General features: G+C 39.5%; 1 protein-coding gene across 1 annotated transcript in view; it reads right to left on the reverse strand.

Moving 5' to 3' along the window:
- Positions 1-13483, reverse strand: part of LOC129725692 (uncharacterized) — a 239805-nt gene extending 226322 nt beyond the window's left edge. The window contains exon 1 of the mRNA XM_055681776.1: positions 12152-13483. The gene's annotated coding sequence lies outside the window, so the exon portion shown is untranslated. The remainder of the gene's footprint in view (positions 1-12151) is intronic.
- Positions 13484-18146: the final 4663 nt, after the last annotated feature.

The raw sequence follows: 18146 nt of genomic DNA on the forward strand, positions 1-18146 counted from the left end.
TTATGTTATGTTATGTTATGTTATGTTATGTTATGTTATGTTATGTTATGTTATGTTATGTTATGTTATGTTATGTTATGTTATGTTATGTTATGTTATGTTATGTTATGTTATGTTATGTTATGTTATGTTATGTTATGTTATGTTATGTTATGTTATGTTATGTTATGTTATGTTATGTTATGTTATGTTATGTTATGTTATGTTATGTTATGTTATGTTATGTTATGTTATGTTATGTTATGTTATGTTATGTTATGTTATGTTATGTTATGTTATGTTATGTTATGTTATGTTATGTTATGTTATGTTATGTTATGTTATGTTATGTTATGTTATGTTATGTTATGTTATGTTATGTTATGTTATGTTATGTTATGTTATGTTATGTTATGTTATGTTATGTTATGTTATGTTATGTTATGTTATGTTATGTTATGTTATGTTATGTTATGTTATGTTATGTTATGTTATGTTATGTTATGTTATGTTATGTTATGTTATGTTATGTTATGTTATGTTATGTTATGTTATGTTATGTTATGTTATATTTAAAAATTCCATCTGACAATTTTTGTCTTAATGAATAAAATTAACAACTAGAGACGATTAACAATAAATTGTAAGCGAATCCGCAGGCGACGTAAAAAAGTGTTGATGGGTTCGTTGAAGTCGAACAGTTCTGCAACCTCGTTGAACCTCGTAGACATAAACCTAATCGAATCATACTGGCCGTACCGACTATACCTTGCCTCTAAGCTCAAAAGCCGACGTCTCCGCAGGTTCCTTTCTGGAGCGTAGAGATTCGATTCTGCGAGAATAGCGGGTGAATCAATTTCATTTTTCAGGACCTTTGCAACAAAGATAACACTGTGCTACAGCGATTTAGAATTTCAGAAGTGACCTAGTGTAGGTTGTAGGTCTTGTTGAGTGTAACATTCGCTCATACTTGAAATTTTCCAAACACCCCCAAAATCTGAAGTTATGGTCCAAATACGATTTTTGGGCCTCAGTGCATACAATTTTTTTTAACTCAGTCATTTCTCAACCGATTTTCAATATCGAGGAAGTTTTGGAAAGAAAATGAACAGAGCTTTCAAAAAATTCACTGGTTTGTACTAATATCACTAAAACATTATGAGTTATTTAAGTTTAAATATAATTTTTTAGTTTTTTTCACGCAATTTTACAATTTAATTCGAAATTTGCCACCTGTTCTTGTGAGAAAGATACTACAAATACACTAAACTTTTGAAACTATATTCAATGACGAATCAAACAAAAGTGGTTTTGTGAAAATCGGTGAATATTTGACTGAGTTATATATTTTTTAAGAAAACCAGAATTTATGGCTTCTATCCCACAATTATTTCGCAGGGCTACAAATGGTTTAAAAACACACGAACTTCTGAAGTGACCTACCGTAGGTTGTAGGTCTTGTTGAGTGTAACATTCGTTCATACTAGAAATTTTCCAAACACCCCCAAAATCTGGAGTTATGGTCAAAATACGGTTTTTTGGACCTCAGGGCATACATTTTTTTTAACTCAGTCATTTCTCAACCGATTTCAATATTTAGGCAGTTTTGGAAAGAAGATGAACAAAGCTTTCAAAACATTTACAGGTTTGTACTAATATCACTAAAACATGTTGAGCTATTTGAGTTTAAATATAATTTTTTAGACTTTTACATGCTATTTTTCAACATAACTTGAAATTTGTCACCTATTTTTGTGAGAAAGATACTACAAATACAATCAAATTTTGAAATAATAGTCAATAACGAATCAAACAAAAGTGGTTTTGTGAAAATCGGTGAATATTTGGCTGAGTTATAGGTTTTTTAAGAAAACCAGATTTTTTGGCATCGCACGCACAATTGTTTCACGGTGCTACAAATGGTAAAAAATGCAAGAGCTTTTGATGTGACCTAGTGTGGGTAATAGCTCTAGTCAAGTGTTAATAGCGCGCATACTTAAAGTTCCGAATACCCCAAAAATTTGAAGTTATGATCAAAACCCAATTCTTAGACCTCACATTAAAAAAATGTGTGAAAAAATCTAAAAATTTTTATTTAAACTCAAATTACTCAACATGTTTTAGTTATATTAGTACAAACCAGTAAATTTACTGGAAGCTCTGTTTATTTTCTTTCCAAAACTGCCTAAATATTGAAAATCGGTTGAGAAATGACTTAGTCAAAAAAAAGTATGCCCTGAGGTCCAAAAAACCGTATTTTGACCATAACTTCAGATTTTGGGTGTGTTTGGAAAATTTCTAGTATGAGCGAATGTTACACTCAACAAGATCTACAACCTGCACTAGATTACTTCAGAAGTTCTTGTGTTTTTTCACCATTTGTAGCACTGCGAAATAATTGTGGGATAGAAGCTAAAAATTCTGGTTTTCTTAAAAAATATATAACTCAGCCAAATATTCACCGATTTTCACAAAACCACTTTTGTTTGTTTCGTCATTGAAAATTATTTCAAAAGTTAAGTGTATTTGTAGTAACTTTCTTACAAAAACAGGTGGCAAATTTCAAATTAAGTTGAAAAATTGCGTGAAAAAATCTAAAAAATTATATTTAATTGCAAATAACTAAACATGTTTTAGTGATATTAGTACAAACTAGTAAAGCTTTTGAAAGCTCTATTCATTTTCTTTCCAAAACTGCCTAAATATTGAAAATCGGTTGAGAAATGACTGAGTTAAAAAACATTGTATGCACTGAGGTCCAAAAAACCGTATTTTGAGATTTTGGGGGTGTTTGGAAAATTCCTAGTATGAGCAAATGTTACACTCAACAAGACCTACAACCTACACTAGGTGACTTCAGAAGTTCTTGCATTTTTTTTTTCATTTGTAGCACAGTGTAATTTGTGCGTTAGATCTCCTTCTCTCCAACGTCTCAATCCCCAATAACATGCAGCGGTGCTTATAGGGGGGCAGCCTCGTAGCGTCATGCCAAGGAAGATGCCTTAGTGCCATACGCACGATTTTTTTCTGAACAGCTTACATGCGATCAATCCAGACCTTGTTGAACGGATACAAAGCGACAACCGTTGATTCGAGCATCGATCGTACCAGGGCGCAGTACAAAGCTTTCATGCACAGTGGATCGCGGAATCCATCGGCAATTCTTAAAATAAATCCTAGTTGCTTGTTGGCTCTTGAAATGACATCTTCGTAGTGTGCCCGGAATGTAAGCTGACTAACTAAAATTACGCCAAGATCTTTAACTTGGCTTACCCGCTGAAGAGCTTGCCCAGATAAGCTGTATGAAAAGCTAAATGATTGAAGCTTCCTGCTGAAGGTAATCACATGACATTTTTCTGCACACAGGGTAAGAAGATTACGGTTGCTCCAATCACTGAAATCATCAAGCAACTTTTGTAGTTCCGAACAGTCTCCAAGACAGGCTATAACCCGAAAGATTTTAACATCGTCTGCGAAAAGGAGTCGTGTACCTCACGGTATAATTGTAGCAACGTCGTTAATAAACAGTGCGAATAAAAGTGGACCCAGATTGCTTCCTTGCAGCACTCCAGAAGACGTTGTAAATGGCTCGGAATGTGACGACCCAAGACTGACACACACAACTCTGCCGGTCAGGTACGAACGAAGCCATCTCACGAGCATGGCGGAGAGCCCCAGTGCGTACAGCTTTCGTAGAAGGACGTCGTGATTAACACGACCGAACGCAGCCTTGAAGTCCGTGTACACAGCATCCACTTGCATTCCTGCGTCCATTGAGCGAAAACACAACGGATAGAACTGCGACAGATCGGTTGTGATAGATCTCTTAGGATAAAAACCATGTTGGTCACTAGAAATATAGTTTTTGCATGATGAAAACAGCACTGTTCTGACGACTATTTCGAAAATATTGGAACAAGCACATAATGATGTAATTCCTCGGTAATCAGCTTTGTTCCACTTGTCCCTTTTTTGTGTATCAGTGTGAATTTTTCCAACTAGTAGGAAACAATTCTTGTTGCAGAGAAAGATTAAACAGCTTTACAAGAAGCGCCACCAGTTCGTTCGAGCAGTTTTTCAACAAAGATGGCAGGATCCCGTCTGGCCCAGGACAAATGGAATGTTTCAGCTTTCGAATTGTACTCAAAACGTGCGCTCCTGTCACTTGAAAAAATCCACAATCGAAACTCTCCTGCGTAGTATCGCGTATTACAGCGTCAATATGATCTGGCATAGCAACTGAAGACGAAAAAGCGGCTTCAAAATGCTCAACAAATAGTTCGCATTTAGAGGAAGCTGTGCTAGCAAACAAATCACCGATAATCCATTTTCCTTTCGTTTAGAACGAACAAAAGACCAGAACCAGTGCCTCAAACAAATTCCAGATTTTTAGTTGTCACCCGTTATGTAGGTTTGTTTGATAGATCCAGCATAACTCTCTATCCAATATCGATGTCCAGTGCCGTTGAAAAAGTGGATACTGCCTGATATTAATATTTCTACAACACGGAATTCTTTAAACATAAGTTTATATTGTGCCGTGTTAAATGTATGTTATGTATCCAAAAAGCGTACTATGCTCAGAAACAGAAAACTAATGTCCGACATCATTTTGGAAGCCAAGAACCGGGACGAAGAAAATAAACGAAAATTGATGTCCGAAAACTTATCAGGTTGCGGTTGTCTTTGCTTTTTTTTCAGAATTCTAACTGTTGACAAATGCATCTCAACAAAAGTTAAGAATACATACCATCAGTTTTGAAACAATTTTCTTGTAATATCATCCCTCAACAAAAATAGAATGAAGTAGATAGAAATAAACCATAATAATATCGCCAAACTAATGACAGCGTGCATCTCTTTGATGCGCGAGTGTCAGTCGCCAATTTTTTTTTTATGCTTTTCTAACTGACGGTCGCTCTACTCACAGGGTGTTCATTAAGCTCGAATACATCTATTCATCGTTGTGTAGCTGCGCACCATGTGCGTTCTGTGTATTGGTATTGGTACCGCGACATTGTAGTAAAGGACTTTCGCGGCACGCAAGTCATCTCGTATTTTCATTTTTTTTGACACATTTTTAAAATGTATCCGAACTTTTACGAGCGAAAGCTAATTGCGACGCACACTAACGAAGCGAATCAAATTAAAGTGTTAACCGTTTACAAGCCGAAAATCTTGTTTTCCTATTTAACAAAATTACTGTTCTAGGTTTAGAACTGTCATTAATAAAAAGTTTTTTACAGTTAAAGTAAAAGAATTCCAATACCTTACCATCCCATGTCCAATGTCTATATATATTTTTTTTATTCTTGGTAAATCTTTTAGAGACTAGGTATCGCAGCCCTAGTAAGGCAGCATACCGAATATTAAATACTACGAACAATCCAGATATAAGTACGGAACGGAATAATCGGCATGGACCTAGGCGAACGAAAAAGGACAATGATTATTGGAAACTCGATACTTGGAATGTAAGGACTCTACTCGAATCAGCACGCGTATGTATCCTGGCTAGAGAGCTGCGGAAGATGAATGTGGAGGTTGCAGGTATCCAAATCGAGAGAACGCGAATTCCGAGCAGTAGATCCTATTGCGGACACTTCATTTAAGTACCACATCTACTATAGCGGCGGCGCACTGTGGGGCAGAACCCAAAAAAGTCGCGACAAAACTAAACAAATGAAATTCAGTTTTCATGCCTCATTTTATTGTCTACTTGCAGTAGACATGTTATCGACTGGAAATCATGATAATTCACTTTGAAAAATAATTTAGAAAATGTGCCATAATATTGTGAAAGTGAGGATCTACAAGGCTTGTAAAATGGAAGAAAAAATTTTCACAGATATTTTCCAGTAGGGCATGCAAATACTTAGAAATTAATAAGCTAATCAATATGATCCTCATTAAACAGAGTATAAACTAATAGGTAATGTAATATTAAGACAGTTTTGTTGGAAATAGGTTCGTAGGAGGCATAGTGTGTAAAACAAGTTTTTTTGTAACTTTTCCTCATTTACGGCAATATGAAAAACATAAAGTTCTACGTTGTTCTGCTATGACACTATTATTGTACTAAAATACTATTGGCTAGCACTAAACAAAAAATCAGCTGCTACTAGTTGCGACTTACCGAGTAATTCGAGTTTTCACAACGATTGTTTTCATGTCAATTCATGTAAAAATCGTCAATCAGCAGTGTCCGTATCGATGTTTTACCTATAATTGGCTTTGCTGAATGCCGGTGTATGCAACGCGACCATGATTGTATTCGGGAGTCTTTCGAAACTGACGTCCAGTAGTATTAAGACCCCTCGGAAATAATTATTGGTACTAGGAAACAGTTTGTTATTGGGTGAACAGTGTTTTAAACAGAAGTAAGCGTTTAGTGTTCATGTTAAATGGTATAAAATTAAACAAGAGGAGCTCTTAGAAAGGTAACATGACCAACTAATCTTCAATTGAACAATGTTCCTATTTGAAACATTTTATCACAAACAATAACATTAAAATTATATTTTACATTCTTTCTCAAATATGATGACACATCATAGGTTGACAAAAAACTATACAAAGGCAACTACAAACCTTCAATAATTCATTTCATGATGGCTCGAAAGTTCGAATATATCTGAAATTGAAACATATGTACTTAAGTCCCAGTTATAATTCATAACTGAAATTTTGGGTTTAAGAATAATGAAAATAATTTTATCTCGTTAACGGTCAGTCCTAATAGTTGTAAAGTGTTCGACAACTTTATGTCAATTGATGATATAAACAACTTTCCCGAAGAAACAAAATGGCTAGCACCATTTATTCAGAAGATAGATATCAGCGCCACCTGTAGAAAAAATAAAAGCTACCTGAATACATTTTTAAATAAGATGTTTTAATGGTGAACAACATTGCCGAAGATATGAACACTATGGAAACAACTGATAAGGAGTTATGAGGTTTTGTCGCGCCAACGGACCAATTTGCCCCACTGTGCGGCGTGAAAGCAGAAAGAGGAGTCGGTTTCGTGCTAATTGGAAAACAGATGAAGTGTGTCATTAGATGGAGGCCGATCAGTGACCGTATATGCGTGTTGAGAATTAAGGGCAATATTCTTCAACAGCCTTATAAATGTGCACGCATCAACCAACGAGAAATCCGATGACGGAAAGAAGGAGTTCTATGAGCTCCTGGAAAAGACATACAATGAGTGCCCAGGACACGATATAAAGATTGTCATCGGAGATGCAAATGCACAGGTCGGACCGGAAGACTTCTTCCGCCCCATAACTGGTAGGGAAATCTTCCACTCTACTACGAACGACAATGGCCTGAGGCTTGTTAATTTCGCTGCAGCTAGGGGGATGGCTATCTGTAGCACTTATTTTGCACGCCGGAACATACGTAAGCACACCTGGATGCACTCGAATGGGAAGCTTTGCTCTCAAATTGACCACGTTCTGATTGATGGACGGCACTTTTCAGACGTTACAGACGTGAGGTCGTTCAGAGGACCGAACGTTGAATCGGATCACTATCTCGTAGCAGCCAAAATCCGCGCCCGGTTGTTCAATGTGTTGAAATCCAAGGTACGAGGAGGATGCAGTTGAACATCCAGCGGCTATCAACTGAAGGAGTGGCTGCAGAGTACTCGCAGAAGGTTGATGAACGGATTGAGGAAAGAGTTGAAGGGAACCTGAATGTACAGTGGAGGCACATCCACAGTTCGATCAGCACTACAGCGCGAGAAGTGTTGGGTACAACTGCGGCAGCTGCGTCCAATGAGTGGTTTGACGCTGAGTGCCAGCGAGTGACGGAGTAGAAGAACCACGCCAGGGGTCACATGTTGGCCACGGTTGTGACTCGTCAGAGTAGATATCGGGATGCTAGAGCCGCTGAAAAGAGACTCCATCGCCGGAAGAAACGACAGCATTGGGAGCATATTCTTGCGGAGGCGGAAGGTTGCTTCTCCAGGCACGATGCGAGGAGCTTCTACAAGAAGGTCAACGGAATCAGGAATCGAAACGTGTCAGCCCATGTCCTGTGCAACGATAGGGAGGGGAACCTAATAACCGATAAAACAGAGGTGGCCAGGCGTTGGAAGGAACACTTCAGTGTGCTGTTGAACGGTGAGGGAAACAGTGGAGTCGAAAGGAGCAGGATGACTATTGAGAATGATGGTCAAGGTGTGGATCCATGGACGAGGTGAAGAAAGCAGTGAAAGAGCTGAGAAACTGCAAGGCAGCCGGGAAGGACGGCATTCCCGCCGAACTCTTCAAAGTCGAGAGCGAACATCTGTATCGTGCCATCCATCGGATCATGCTGAGAGTGTGGTCTGATGAAGAATTGCCCTCGGACTGGTTGGAGGGTCTCATATGCCCGATCTACAAAAAAGGTCATCGTCTGGACTGTAGCAAATATCGGGGCATAACTCTTCTCAATAAAAAAAAGAACAAATTCTCGATAAATTTCGAGAATACAACTTGCAGACGCACCATCTGTTCATAGACTTCAGGGCAGCGTACGATTCAGTCAAGAGAAATGAGTTATGGCAGATTATGATTGAACATGGCTTCCCAACAAAGCTGATTAGGCTGATACGTGCCACCCTTAAAGGTTCTACATCAAGCGTCAGGACAGCCGGTGAGATATCGGACTCTTTCGTGACGTTAGATGGTTTGAAGCAGGGTGACGGGCTGTCGAACTTATTGTTCAACATCGCATTGGAAGGAGCTATACGGAGGGCTGGTGTGCAGAGAAGCGGCACCATCATTACGAAGTCGCACATGCTTCTCGGTTTCGCGGACGATATCGACATTATTGGTATCAACCGTATAGCTGTGGAAGAGGTCTCGGACCTCTCAGGAGGGAAGCTGCGAGATTAGGGCTTGTCATAAACTCTGCCAAAACGAAAGGCTGGCAGAATGCGTGGTAGTCCGTCGGAGGTTGGTGCTGCGGTGGTGCTATATGGGGAAACATTTGAAGTAGTCGACGAATTTATTTACCTAGGAACATTAGTGACATGTCACAACGAGGTTAGCCGTGAGATAAAGAGGCGGATAGCAGCCGCAAACAGGGTCTTTATGGATTACGTAACCAGCTAAGGTCCCGCAGTCTGCAAATACGTACTAAACTTGCACTCTATAAAACACTGATTCTTCCGGTGGCTCTCTACGGTCATGAATCATGGACGGTGAAAGAGGCTGACCGGCGAGCTCTTGGTTTTTTGAGCGTAGGATTTTGCGTTCAATCCTTGGCGGCAAACTAGAAAATGGTGTTTGGCGCAGACGCACGAACCATGAAGTGTACCAGGCATACAAATCGGCGGATATAGTCAAGCGAATAAAATACGGCAGGCTTCAGTGGGCTGGGCATGTAGCGAGAATGCCGGATGAGCGTCAAGCGAAGGCTATATTTAGCAGGAATTCCGATAGAGGTCGTCGACTGCGGGGTAGATCCCGCCCTCGTTGGATGTGTGCTGTCGACGAGGATGCACGCGAAATAGGTGGTAGGGGCGATTGGAGGATAGCAGCCCAAGACCGAGGGACATGGCGACGTATTCTAGATTCGGCACTGGATCGATAATCGGTCTGTCGCCTTAAAAGTAAAGTAAGTAAATCTTTTACTTAGCACCCAGTTTGTTAGTAACTCAACGAGAATGTATTCCAGAGTGTCTATCCGTAAGTTAAATAGCCTAATGGTTCTCCTATAATATAAATAGTGAACCAAAATACTCTAAATACAAGTAAAAAAACCACCTTTTAAAGTTTTAAAACGTATGATTTAGACCATGCTGAGCTCTCTAGAATAAAAAAGGCAAAAAGGTAGGTTATTCCATACAAATCTTCTTATAAATTTGAAATGCAATGCGCCAAGCGGAAGCAAAATCAATCGACTCACGATAAATTTAGGATTGTGGAACTACCTGTGTATATTGAGAACAAGTAGCCTACTTGCCAGGATCAGGCTTCCTAAAATGACTGTTTTTCCGTGACAGCAAATTTTAAACTAATTCGGCTCTTGTTGTATTGCACTGCTCTCTCTGTCCCCATACGTTCGGTACACAGTAGGGTGGGGAATCGTTATATGGAAAAAACGAAACTTGATAGCAGAAAGCAAGAACCAAGTATTTTTGTTCTATTTGGGGCCCCAAACAATAAATTTATCGGAAGTCGATTGGTTTTGTCTCCGCTTGGCGCATTGCATTTGAAATTTATATGGAGATTTGTATGGAAAATCCAACTATTATGCATTTTTCATTCTAAAGAGCTCAAAATGGCTCAAACCATAGGTTTCATAACTTCAAATGGTAGGTTTTTTGATGCCTAACAACTTGGCCGAAGACACTAAAGAGCTAGGGTGTCCCAAAAAAAAATACTAGAGCTGTTTAAGTTGAGTATGTCGAAATTTATGTTGCAAATCATTTCTTCTGCCAACACTGCCAGTGTACCGGCGTCAGCCAGATTTCCATCAGAAGTAACCTTTGAAACACGCCTTTGACGCCGGTACATTGGTAATGCTGGCAGAAAACAAAATTTTCTGCATTTAAATCGACATACTCAACTTTGAACAGCTGTAGCTCTTCTTAGGGACATTCTAGCCCTTCAGTGTCCTCTGCAAAGTTGTTGGGCATCTAAAATACTATACTTTAGTATAATGTAGTGCATTGTTATTTGAAATGCAATGCGCCAAGCGGAGACAAAACCAATCGACTTCAGGTAAGTTTAGTATTGTTTGGGACCCCGAAAGGAGCCAAAAAAACTTGGTTCTGGAAATGACGAAGAAATTTACAATTATATTTTATAAGAGGGGTTCTAAAAATTATTCAAATTCATAGAAGCTCGTCAATTTTTTTAAAATCAAACTTCTGAATTTGATGATGACACTGTAGATTATTATTTTGGGCTCATACAGTCATTCTAGTATTATGGGCAAGCTAAGCATGTTTTTGATTTTAAATTAATGATAAAAAATAAAAAAAATAACGCATTTGTATCCGACCCCTTCAGAGCCGAAAAAATAAAAGTTCTGAACCATATTTGATCCAACTTTTTTCGAAAGAGCACAAATTTATCGTAGTTTTAGGGATAGCACGGGACATTACGAAATTTTCCGTTGTTTCGGACTTAATGAGGGGAACCGTGGGATAAGTACCCTTCCACAGGCTAGGTTAAAAGTTGGGTCATAGGCTGGCTTGCGACATATCAAACTTTAGATTTCTGCGAAACAACACTACTGGCGATCGGTATTTGACTACTGGAATTCCAGTATAACTTACTGACTGTTAGTTAACATTCTTATTAAAATGTGTGCACCAGTATTTGTGTTTTTAATTATTGTGGAAAACTTTATCAATTTCTCAATCGATATCAATCTATTTAATTAGAAGGCAAATAATCTCAGCATTTAATTGAATTTTTTTTCCTTTCTTACTGTTTTTTGTCCTGTACACTATAACGGCAGGCTGCGAAGTCTGTGACGAATAAACGAAAGGTCATATTCCGAAAAGGTATTCAGTACCTTAGGTTGTCCTTTGAGATCACAAGCAGACAAGCATCTTTCTTTACCAATTGCAAAAACGTTCGAATCCCATTCTTCTCAAATAACATTTTTATAACAATTTTGAGATGCTTAATAGTATTTCAAACTGGAGAAATGTAGACGTCACACAAAAAAAATTAAATTAGATCTCCCGAAAATCCCAATTGCGCTGTGCCGAGTCAATAAAGCCATTCGAACATAAAGCTAGAAACAATAGACAAAAAACTAAAATAGATAAACTTTATACCCTATCCATATGAATTTTGTAATAAAACATCTATACATATTTTCATGCGTACTGTACTAGCATAAAACCAAAAATAAATCGTTGATATCTTAATATTCGTAAAGTAACTTAAAAAGCAATAGAACGGCATTTTCCGTTCTAGGAATATTCTGGGAATTTTTATCTAGTAATGCTGTAAAATGGCTGCTATATCAGTACTTTACGAAATGACAATCATTAAAGTTTATTTCTTTGGTATTTGAAATTGCTCTCTTTGTCATACGTCAGCTTTATCATAATTTCTCTAACATTCTCAGAAAAAAAAATATACAAGGAAATTCGTTCTTGTGAAACGAATTGTATTATTTATCAAAAGAAACCATAAAACAAAAATCATCTACTTACGTTTGTATCACTCCCAATCTCTTGCCACGCTGTGATCTCTTGCGAAAAAAAATTCCCTCCCTATCCGATGCAGGCCCGAGACAATCATCGGCATCCACACAAATTAACTTCTTTACAGTCGACAACAACCATCACCCATCGTCTAAGGAGCAGCAAAAAATTTCACTTGTATTCTTCGACACTGGCCACCACAGCCGTTGCCGCGATGTGCTTGCCACTCGTACGTACGCGGACACAATTTCCGGTCCTTAGTGTCGCCGCGACGTTTTCTCGCGAGCCACAACACAGACGCAGATTGAAATCATTCGGAAAACTCACACACAGAAACCGCTGCTGTTGGCTCTCCTCCGATCGAGCGTAAAAATTGGAAACAGAACTTTTTTCGCCCTCGGGTGATTTTCCTCTACCATTCACCGGACGCCTCTTCCTTTCAGTGATTCCTCGATGGCTCGTTTAATTTAATTTTGTTTGCTTGATTTTGCAGTATTTGATTTTCAATTTATTCTCCCATCCAATCGCACTGTTTTTCTTCTGCCCTGCAAAACTTTCCCCGAATAGCAGTGTTTGTAAAACAACTTTTCCTTTTTATCTCTTTCACCCGCACTCCTTACGTGTGTCTTCTTCGGTGGGTACACAGTTTTCTTTGCACAGTCACAGGACACACTGCGAACAACGGGCTTCTTTCCGTGCACTCGTGCGTAGTGCGGTGTTTCGATGTCTAACCTTCAAAAAGCCATCGCCAACGCGTATTATTTCTCACATGTACACGAAATAATTCGCCACCGACCGAGCGAGACACACGCGAAAATCCGACCTATTACGCACAGCCACAGAGGGAGGAGGTGAAAAACGCCGTAAGGTCGAGAGGACGGAAAGGTGGTTTTATATTTCACTCGATTCACCTGATTTACAGATTCGTTAAAAACTTCAAAGACGTCCACAGAACTTGCAAATAGGACAGTTTGGAGATAAGCGAAAGATTCCACACTTCCCGGATCGACAAATATTTCCACCGACACCGTAGAAGACGGACAGGAAAAATTCCAAAGGATAGAACAGGGAGGAAAATTTTCGGCTACCACCCAGCAGCAGCAGAGCGGCTGGCGTAGAATTCTCGACTATCTGTCTGCCACCGCCCGGTCTTGGTGTGGATGTGCGTCGTTCTGTGTGTGTCCTCAGAGCGAATCCTTCGGTGTAGCACACCAATATACACACGACGTAGACTGCCTAAACCGAGCTGATGTGATGTGATGTGTTGTTTTTGTTGTGCACAATTTATAATATACAGAGAGAAGGAAAGAACGCGCGCGCGTGAACCATCCCCTGCGAAGGATACTCTACGACTGACGGTTGCTATCGGACGACGGAACCGTCATACAGGCGAGCGGTCTCAGATTGGCAGCCCGAGCCAGACTGCCAGTGGGTTCCGTTCACGCTGCTGTTGTTTTCAAACAAATCCTCAACTCGGGCAGGAAAATGCTCACCCACTCTTTGACTCTCAGCTAGCGGGGGGAAAACAGAGAGTTTCCAGCCGTGCTCAAGCATACGATGCTGTGCGAAGGGCAACCGTACACAGGAAGTTGCCGGTCCGTACAGGACATACTGCGTGCAGCAATGAGTTGACGAATAGGGTAGAAAAGAAAAACTACGCGGGGTGAAAGTTCGGCGAGAGCAAACGAGAGAATCGTCTCTCCCAGACGATGCCGTACCTGACAACTGTGTCACTTGTCGTTTGCCATAAAAAAATGGTAGCTGAACGTGTCAACTGTCAAGTGATGTTTGGTAGCGCAATTGCGCCCACTGTCATTCTGGTGTTTGTTTTAGAGTGGGTAATTGTAATCAGGAATTTTACTTTTCAGCCTATTTGGGACCAAAATTTACAACAATGGATGCAATTGAAACTTAAAGTTATTGAAAAATGTTGCTTAATCCACAGTTCACAGTACATAGTAACAAAAACAAGTGGTACAGACAAGAATACTATATGTCGGCTCACATCTCGAATAAAAATGCGCTTTAGTGTATAGAACAAAAATCCGGAGCATCCGTCGATTTCGCACTGGCGAGATGAATCTCAAGCTTCGCAAGGATGCTAGAAATAAACCTATAAGACGGTAGCCAAACAGGTTCTTGGGAAAAAAGAACTTCATCCCAAGTGCTTGGTACGTCCTGGAAAACGGAGCGTCAAGCACTTTATCAGAAGCCCGAGGTGCCCATCCGCTATACCAAGCTGCCTCTGATTCGTTGTCGGACATCGCAATCGTATCGGTCCCCTACCGCATCCCCCGGAAACGGTAGCTGGGTCGCAAACTAGCTCAGTATGGCGGCCAAATAAACGACGAAGAGTTCCCGGTTGAGAAGGTTGTGTGTGTTCTACTGCAGCTGTTACACTCCGCCACGTTGGTTTATTAAATGTTTCAAATGGTCGACCTCGTAACCATAGAACTGACGACTGACGAGCCTACACGCAAAAGTTCAAGCTTTAATCATCCAATGTGTCCTTTCAATTCGCACAGTATTTGCTCTGACTTCGCACAACCAATGCGTGATACGCATAACGCAAAAGTTGTACAAGGAATACATTGACAGAGATCAAAATCAGAATATGTATCATATACACAAAAATCGTAATGTCTCGGTAAACTTCGGCTTCGTGCGAACGATCAGTTTCGAGGCGCTCAAAAAACCGTTCTTTACTTTCGCGAGCCGGTGCGTATCAACGGCTCGTGCATCCCTAAAAATCGTCAGCAAACGAAACAGCCAATGGCGAGCCTTGTTGCCGCGGAAGTTATTGACGCTGGTGCCAGTAACGCAGAACCGAATGCATGTGAATGAAACCAGAGTCATAATTGAATGCAAAATGTTTTGAACCAATCTCATGTTTTTGTTTATTGTTAATGATTGAATGATGTTTTCAAATGACCTCATTCATGAAAGTGAATCGATCAGACAATAATTTCTTCAATGGAGTCAGTACCCAACTTATCAGTATTGATTGTTGGTTGCACTGTTTTAACGATGCCAACCTTCTGAACATCGGCTGATGCTTTATAACCTTCATTGCATCCTAAAAAAACTTACGTTGTTTACCCTGGTGTGTGGTTTTCCACACAAACAACATTTTAATTTGTTTTGGACAAGAAACAACTTAATTCTGCCCCAAACTTATTTTTTCATTGAGTGCATACATACCTGAAGCTATAGGTACCAAATAATCCTGTTTCGAAAATCGAATGAGGTATGTATGTGTGCGGAACTATGTGTATGTGTGCATATTTTCATCCTTACGACCATTATATCTCGATTTTCTCAGCATTGGCTGAACCAATTCGATTGTTCTTAGTAGCGTTTGAAAGAGCTAAAAGTCTAGTTATTTGACGAAAAATATCGTTTTGATCCGAAGGTTCATTCAAAAATGACGTAATGTGGTGGTCAGCTTATATAGGAACTGATAAACTAACCGATTTTTTCTTTCAGCAGTTTGACTGATTTGAGTCCTTTTGGTGCTAGATGCGTTTGTTAGGATTTGGAGGGTAGATTTATATTCAAAAATATACTCAAAATTAAATGATAATTTCCAAAGGTACGTTGAAAAAAAAAACAAAACAAAACTTGTGGAAACGCCTAGTACATTGCAGTATCTTGGAGGTTACCAATTGAATGATATTATGCGTAGTGTACAAAAGTAATCTTGAAAAATACATTTGGATTATCTCAGCAATGGATGTATTGATTTGATTTTCTTGGCTGCAATTGGAAGGGCTTGAAGGCCATCAGGTCATCATCGGACATTTGTTTGATTCAATGGTTCATGCAAAAGTTACAAAACAAAACGTGTTTACATGATATGAGACCAATTGAACATGCTATGAGAGCAATTGAACAAAAAAAATCCTAACATCGGATTGACCAAATGAAGCAATTTGGTGCTAGGAATGTTCGTAAGAATATTCTCAAATCTATGCTAAGCAAAGTAAGCAAAGCCTTGGTGCTACATTCCGATTCGTTCATTATACACAGACTTCGCAGTCAAATGTTTAGTGTATAGGACAATAGCAGGGCTAGCGCTACGATCCTACTAACACTAACAGTTTCTCCCGAGCCGAGACTCGAACCCACGACGACTGGCTTGTTAGCCATCTCGGGAGATCCATTCTAAATTTATTTCAATATACCTAAAAGTGCGAGTATACGTGTCTCGCAGTAGATATAAAACTGTGTAAATGTTGAACACCAGGCTGTGCAAACACTAAATAGGTACTTTTAGCATTAGCGTATTCGTAACCCATATGTGTGAAAATTCTCACACTGGGATGAAACAAATAAACACATACTTTTACACATGTCCCACGTAGCCTTTTGATTGATTTGATTTTGATGCGAATTACAAGAATGCACCTTTATATATTTCTAAAATCAGTCAAACCGTTAAAAAAAAAAATTAATTAGTTTATCAGTTCCCATGTAAATTGATCACCTTTTGTTACGTCATTTTTGAATGAACTTTCGGATCAAAACGATATTTTACATCAACTAACTAGATTTTAAGCTCTTTCAAACGCGACTAAGAACAATCGAATCGGTTCAGCCGTTGCTGAGAAAATCGAGATATATTGGTCGTAAGAATGAATATAAACACACATACACATACTTCCGCACACACACACACACCTTATTCGATTTTTGAAACAGGATTAATTGGTACCTATAGCTTCAGGTATGAAAGCACTCAATGAAAAGAATATGTTTGGGGCAAAATTAAGTTGTTTCTTGTCCAAAATAAATTCGAATGTTGTATGTGTGGAAATCCACACACCAGGGTAAACAACGTAAGTTTTTAAATATCTCATCAACCAAAAATATTTTTCCCTTGGTGAAAATGTATTTTGTGTAAGATTGATGGTTTAGGAATTGTCAAGAAGTTTCATCAAAATCGATCGAGAAGTTTTCGAAAAAAAATCAAAACAAAATTCATTTGTGTGGTTTTCCACACAAGGGTTCAATGAAGGATAAATGTAGTGGTTTGGAGCTGCGCAATACATTCAAAATAGGCTAGAGCATCAAATGCGTTATGCCCAACGCACATGCGTTGTACTGGTTCCAATTTTAATCACTAAATGCGCTAATTTCGCTCATAAATGATCTGGTTACGCACACTCCAACTTTTGCGTGTAACGCAGTTGCTGGTGGAGGGTGTCTTCAACGTTTGGCCTGTTGAGTAGGACAGTACGAACCGGAGGAGTCAAATCTTGTTAGAAGCTTTGGCAAAGCTGAACCTAGATCTGACCGACGTTAGGACCAACAGTACATTTAGCAAAAATGGTATGAAGTCGATCATCGACGTGAGATTCTCCAGTCCAGAACTGATCATAAAGTGACGGGTAGACAATGGTTGCCCCATAACGATCATCATGCTATAGTATAGACCACAATGGGAGGCGGCAAGTAACTGGTAGAGCCAACATTTCAACATTTCAGGTGGGAGGGGGGGGGGGGTCAAAATCGTTCAAAATCTGACCACGTGGAATGTGGATGGCCCCTTAGTTTTATTCATCGATTCCTTCTCAGTTGTCGTGACAAAATTGTTGGAGTTGATCTTACGCTTCAGGTTTGCTAAGAAATTCTCGATATTTAGCCACTCAATCACTTCCAACGATTACTTCAAGTAATGAGCCGACGCCAAATCCGGCCAGAACACCGTATCTTGCCCTTATGGTATTTCTTGATGAGCGACGCAACTTCCGTCAGGCACTTTGTACTATACATTTTCCCAATTCACGGCCAGTCCACAGCGAAAAAAGAGCGGCTTTGACATCCCCTTCTCGCTGATTGCCACAATAGGAGCACCTTCCTGGGGAACTTGGTGTGTGGAATTGACTTCACCACGTAGCTCACTACCTTCCTTGGGGGAAGTACGATACGAAGTGCCCTGCCAGTCGTTGTCATCCAGGGTAAACCATGTATTTTTTCACTGTTTTCCCTCGATCTTCCGCTT

Source organism: Wyeomyia smithii, chromosome 2 (assembly GCF_029784165.1).
Source record: "Wyeomyia smithii strain HCP4-BCI-WySm-NY-G18 chromosome 2, ASM2978416v1, whole genome shotgun sequence".
Lineage (NCBI taxonomy): Eukaryota > Metazoa > Arthropoda > Insecta > Diptera > Culicidae > Wyeomyia > Wyeomyia smithii.